We start from the raw sequence: 6,457 nt of genomic DNA on the forward strand, positions 1-6,457 counted from the left end.
CACACTCATACACTACAGAGAGAGGCTGGTGGACGAGGCACACACACACACACACACCATGGCAGCAGCAGCGTTGCTAGCAGCGGTGCTAGCAGCGGACCAAAACTAGACTAAAACCTTTGAAAAATAAAAAATAAAAATAATTACAAATAATATTAATTACCCGCTGAAAGCAGGCGGCCACGCAGCTATGCTGCTCGTGTTTACACTTGCGTGCATGGTGCAACATTACTGCCAAAGTCATAATAAGTAATATAACGCAGGTGTGCAAGGCCACAGGAGACGCCAACATTGTTTTCAACCGTTCTGTACCGCGGTGTATTAATTCCCGAGTTTTGAAAAGAAAAGAAAGTATTTGAAGCGAATAAGCGCAACACACACACGCACACACACACACACACACACACACACACACACACACACACACACACACACACACACACACACACACACACACACACAAACAAACACGTTCATTCATTCACGCATGCACCCACTACAACCTGCCGATCTTCAGTCAAAACTCAAGTAAGTGATGCCGCAGCGCGTTGACAAGTCCGTCCCGAGTCTCGAGGCGCCCATAGGCTTTATGGTTTATATGTGAAAGCCATGACACACCCTATTACCAGTTGGCCTGAAATACCACGCCTCGCATTCATGGACCTATAAAGAATATCGCAGTCGTTGTCGCAACATGCCTGTTTAAAGCAACATTGAAAAGGGTCCCTTCTAATGTTGTTTTTGGCGGCCTGTTTTAGTTGTAGTCTAGTCTTTACTTCAAGCTGTCATTTGAGTTTTTATTAGTTCTAGTCAAGTTCATACTCTTTTCAGTCTGGTCAAGTTTCAGTCGACTAAAGGTCTGAGCCTTTTAGTCTTATTTTAGTCAGAATTATCCATGTCTATTTTAGTCTAGTTTAAGTCACAGCAAATTGTATTAGTCACTTTTTTGTAATGCAATTCTATTTAACTCAGTCAATATAGTATAGGCTACCTACCTAGAAGTATTGACATAACCAGTGTTGTTTTCGTCAGGCAAGACGAAAACGAAAATGACGTCGTCAGACCCCTTTTTTCCATGACGAAAATGAGACTAAGACGAACGTCACCAAAGCCATATAAAGACTAAAATGTGACGAAAAATGTAGACATTTTCGTCAGACGAGAACTAGACGAGACTAAATTGTTAGTGAGTGGACGAACAAAGTTTCAAAACATGCTTTTTTCCCGCCAACTATAATATGCGTGCAATGTCAATCAAGAGCTCAGACATCAGAAATGGAGCCAGCTGCTTGTCCTAACAGTCACGCCCCCATCACACACTAAAAGCCTCGCTCGCGCGCAGCTGCGCCTGCACGCACACGGCACACACACACTCATAGGGTGTGTTCGAAACCGCGTACTTGCTTACTGCTTACTACCTACTAAATATTTGGCTTACTTCTCGAATCCTTAAATAATGATTGAGTAATCCATTTGAGTAATCGACGTTCAGAAGACCGTCCTTACTTAACCACCTCAGATGACGTGAATCACATGACGTGTCAATAACCTACCGGCCGGGCGCCGTTAATAAACATTATAAATAAATATATAAACGTCACATTTAACGTCACAGTACACCTTCAACCTAAGGATTTGCGGTGATATGTTAAAACAATAGTTAAACAATTATTAAAAGCACTGCTGCTGCGGCTCCCCGTTTAGCGCCATTGCTTCCACTGTTCTTTTGAATAGACGCAGTGCATTCTGGGGCAGTTGGGTACGTCTAGTAAGCTGGCGATGCTTACTCAAAATCTTTCCGGAAGTAGAAGACATTCGGATACTACTCGCTTACCTAAAACTCGCTTACTACGTTCTGCATACTCAATTTGACGTCATAGTTAGTAGGAGTAGTAAGCAAGTACGCGGTTTCGAACACACCCATACACTACAGAGAGAGGCTGGTAGACGAGGCACACACACACTCATACACTACAGAGAGAGGCTGGTGGACGAGGCACACACACACACACACACCATGGCAGCAGCAGCGTTGCTAGCAGCGGTGCTAGCAGCGGACCAAAACTAGACTAAAACCTTTGGAGTTTTCGTCGGACTAAAACTAGACTAAAACCTTTTGAGTTTTCGTCAGACTAAAACTAGACTAAAACTTTCAAAGATAGAAATGACTAAAATGGGACTAAAACTAAGAAGCATTTCGTCAAAAAGACTAAGACTAAAACTAAATCTAAAATGCCTGCCAAAAACAACACTGGACATAACCAACATTTTATTTTTGCCAAACCCATTTCACAATTCAAACAAGGTAATCTTATTATTATATTATTGTTACCTTATACACTCAAGAATACACCCATTCCAGACACGGAAGACACTCGGATATGAATTTACAACGTATTTATTTTACCAACAAACCGTCCACATTAGAACAGCGAATTCCGACACTAAAAAGGATACTTTTCAAAAAAGATTGCTGAAGTGGATGAATATAAAAACGCTTGGTTCGTGTTGTAGTGTGGTCAGGGTAGACGGAGGCTTTCAGATACGATGGCTTTTGGTTGCCATGACACTGCCATGACGCTGCCACAAGCTTGCGCTTGTCTAAAAAAAAATGCCAGGTGAAATGGAAATGATAATTTCTCTATGCAATGTTCTATGTATCTTCAGTTACAAGTTGTACGTTTTTATATTTAACCGGATTAGTGTGGACAGGGCCTTAAGTTTTCATTAACACTACCACCACAGCTGCGTCGTGTGAATCTAAATACTGCCGCGACGAGCGGGGATTCAGGAAGTAACGTAACCCGATACAGCCCCAGAAATAAATAAAATAAGTAATTTTCCGTTTTGTAAAACACATTTAGTCTCGTTTTTATTCGTCAACAATATTGCATTGTGTATTTAATTATAGTTATTGTCACATGACCATCATTTAGGTTGCGTCTCGTCTCGTTTTCCTCAAGTGATAAAGGGTCGTTGACGACGATATTTAGTCATAATTTTCGTTGACGAAAGCAACACTAGTCCCTTCCCGTCTGAAACCGTGTCGCGCGGCGATTTTTAAGTCTATTGTATATCTTTTTTGTGTTGTAGTTTAAGCACAGTTAGAGTCTCCAAGGTGTTTAATTATTCATCCGTCATCTGCTGTACACATCTGTACTGTAGTGAGGGCAGTGTGGTTATGTTGTGGGGTTCATATCGATGGTCTATGACGTCCATAATGCTTTAGTGTGACACAGTCACAGTGATCTTCTCTCTCAATAAACAGCTAAAGTTCAGAAGGCAATTGAAGTGATGGATGAGTTGTGATTGCGTCCAGGTCTCCAGTCTACTATGGATGAGGAGAGAGAGGATGGGGGTCCTACCTCTAAGACCACTCTGTCTGGGGAACATGGCCGCCGGAACAAAGCTAAGAGGTAAGAAGAGGATCTCTCTGTCTGTGACTGTTGTCCATCTCAGAGCTCAGCAAGGATGCATCATGACCCCATCATTAGCCTGAGTAAAAGCTGTGTTTGTTTGTGTGTGTGTGTGTGTGTGTGTGTGTGTGTGTGTGTGTGTGTGTGTGTGTGTGTGTGTGTGTGTGTGTGTGTTTGTTGAAGCCCAGAGAAGCAGGAGAGAGCAGACTCCCCTGGACCCAGCTGTGCCTCCATGAAGAGTGGCTGGTCTATGGATCATCCTCCTGTGCTATTTCAAGATGGAAATCAGTTTATTGAGAAGAGGTGAAGATTTATCAGAGATTATTAAAATACAGCATCTATCGAACGTCCATAAATCCTGGTTCTGGTTTTTCTAGAAGAGTCCAGAAGCAGAGAGCAGACTCCCCTGGACCCAGCTGTGTCTCCATGAAGAGTGACCGCTCTATGGAACAACCTGTTAACTTTAAATATGGAAATCAGTCCATTGAGAAAAGTTAAGCATTGATTAGAGATGATGATTCGGGCTGTAGTCTTAAATTCAACCAACTCTGACCAATTGATCGGTCGACGGTGAAAAGATGATTATAAAATATTGTGCACGTTATCTCTGGATCAACATAATCTACCACAGTGCGTTGTACTCTGCCTGCTAGCCTCAATATCACATAAGGGCTGTTTGGAGAAGGGCAGTGGGTTTCAGACCCCCTCTCGGTCCAAGTCGACTCGGTTAAAGCAGAGCTTCAATATGAAGCAGACAGCGGACGAGCCACGGAGCGTCGGGCAGCGTCGTTTATAGACGACACCACCGAAGAATTGATTATATCTTTTATCTGTGTGTAATATAACGGGGCCCACTGGATGCTGCTGGGATTCGTGCCAAGAAGCCAATTCTGATGTGTTCCCACCAGTGTTGTTTTCGTCAGGCAAGACGAAAACGAAAATGACGTCGTCAGACCCCTTTTTTCCATGACGAAAATGAGACTAAGACGAACGTCACCATTTCGTCAAAAAGACTAAGACTAAAACTAAATCTAAAATGCCTGCCAAAAACAACACTGGTTCCCACTCAAAGCCTAGCGAGCGTTAAACACGAAGGGAGATGAAGAATAACAGACATATTAAGAAAAAAGTACTCATGCCGTACCATTTTAGCTGATCTGCCCACAAACTTACTCTACACTTTGCATGCTTTTTTGTCGTCCTTTTTAACCAAATGCTGCCAGATCGATGACTTTGTTGGACTCAATGAGTTGTACGGAGTAAAGGTTGAGTTTGTTAGGACTAGCGGTCTTCTGTCGTGGAATCTATTAACGCCTTATCTAATTCACTTCAACTAACTAAAAACATGAGGAATCGGAGAGTCCAGATCAAGTATTGACAGAGACTTTATTGCTACCCGTGAGCAAGCAACGACAACGCCGAGTGAGGTTTGCAAAGACACTCCAGAATGATTCTCGTCCTGCTCCTTATATCCCCAATCATTACATAATACAAAGTTGGACTTACATGAAATATTGTTTTGCATAACATGTTTTTTTTTGGGTCATACTGTATCTTTGAACATTTATTAACCTCTCTGCAAACAGGTAGACTAGAGGATGTACATGTGTGAATGTCAGCATATTCTCATGTTTTCTAGTTCACAACTGTGCCTTTTGAGCGTATATTAACCTCTATGCAAACAGATAGATGATGTACAGGTGTGCATATCAGCATGTTCTTCAGAGAGTACATCAGATAAGAATAGTGTGAACCCACTCACTGGCGGCACATAACAGCTAACATATAGGGGAAAGGTGATCAGCCATCTTCCACCATTCAAGTATCTATATGATATGTAGGCCTAATAATAATCATAGTTTAACATAAAATGTAAGGTTAATTTCTACCATACTTCCTTATGGGCCAGTTCAACGTTGAGAAACCTGAGGGTTTGACCTCTTGTCTTATAAGTCATATCGTTTATTAAACCATCTGATTATTAAAACAGAAACTATGGAGCCTTCAACCTTATTTCTATTCATAATTAATGTTATTTCTAACACAATATAGCCCGTCACTCAAATATAAAACACTTCGGTCTGCATTTGTCCCTCCCGGCCCAACAAATAATTGATTAAGAAGCTCTTTGTTCTTATGAAAGGAACACCAGTCATTGTCCGACCAAAGAATTTGGTCCAACAAGTGTATATCGGTCAACCAACCAACCAGAACTTGACAGCCCTACAGATTATATAGGTACAGCTTCTATCAAACTTCCAGAAATCCTGGTTCTTGTTTTTCTAGAAGAGTCCAGCAGGAGAAAGCAGACTCCCCTGGACCCCGCTGTGTCTCCATGAAGAGTGACCGCTCTTTGGAACAACCTGTTAACTTTAAAGATGGAAATCAGTCTATTGAGACAAGGTGAGGATTCATCATATATTATAAAGGTACAGCTTCTATCAAACATCCATAAATCCTGGTTCTTGTTTTCTAGAAGAGTCCAGCAGGAGAGAGCAGACTCTTGTTAACAGACTTTACTGGTACTGATGTTTTCAAGGCAGGAAAAATGTAAGTGTGTGTGTGTGTGTGTGTGTGTGTGTGTGTGTGTGTGTGTGTGTGTGTGTGTGTGTGTTACCCACAGACTCCAGAAGAGGTCAAAGGTTACCAGTGCTCAGTCTCTACGGCAGCATCAAACAGAGCTGATCAAGGTGTGTACATATCCACTGAGACGTTTGACTTCAGCTCACCATGAACATTAGAAAGCATCTCTTGTCCAGCGGGACGTGAATCCAGGAAAGATGCTTCTGATGTCCTCAGTGAGTTCAGAGTAAAGTTCTCCTTGATGTTTGTTCTGTTTCAGAGGGCTGAGGAGAACGCACACGCTTTCCTAGACAAGGAGCTGAAGAAGCTCTGGAGGGATCTCTTCTCAGATTACCCACAATGCTCAGAGGGTCAGAGAGTGGAGGAGGAGGAGGTGGATGGTAAGAAGAAGGAGCAGAGGAGGCGCGCCATAGAGGGAGTGGTGGACATCACAATGCTCTGCCTGATGGAGATGAACC

General features: G+C 42.4%; 1 long non-coding RNA gene across 2 annotated transcripts; it reads left to right on the forward strand.

Annotated features, from left to right (window-relative positions):
• The first annotated feature begins 3,367 nt into the window (after positions 1-3,367).
• On the forward strand, positions 3,368-5,751 carry LOC115539007 (uncharacterized). Of its 2 annotated transcripts, none has more exons than XR_003975645.1 (3): positions 3,368-3,416; positions 3,600-3,719; positions 5,703-5,751. It is a non-coding gene; the product is annotated as an uncharacterized LOC115539007 (long non-coding RNA). The 2 variants fall into 2 exon arrangements; XR_003975644.1 differs by lacking the exon at positions 5,703-5,751 and adding an exon at positions 3,794-4,229.
• Positions 5,752-6,457: the final 706 nt, after the last annotated feature.

Source organism: Gadus morhua, unplaced genomic scaffold (assembly GCF_902167405.1).
Source record: "Gadus morhua unplaced genomic scaffold, gadMor3.0, whole genome shotgun sequence".
Taxonomy (NCBI): Eukaryota; Metazoa; Chordata; class Actinopteri; order Gadiformes; family Gadidae; genus Gadus; species Gadus morhua.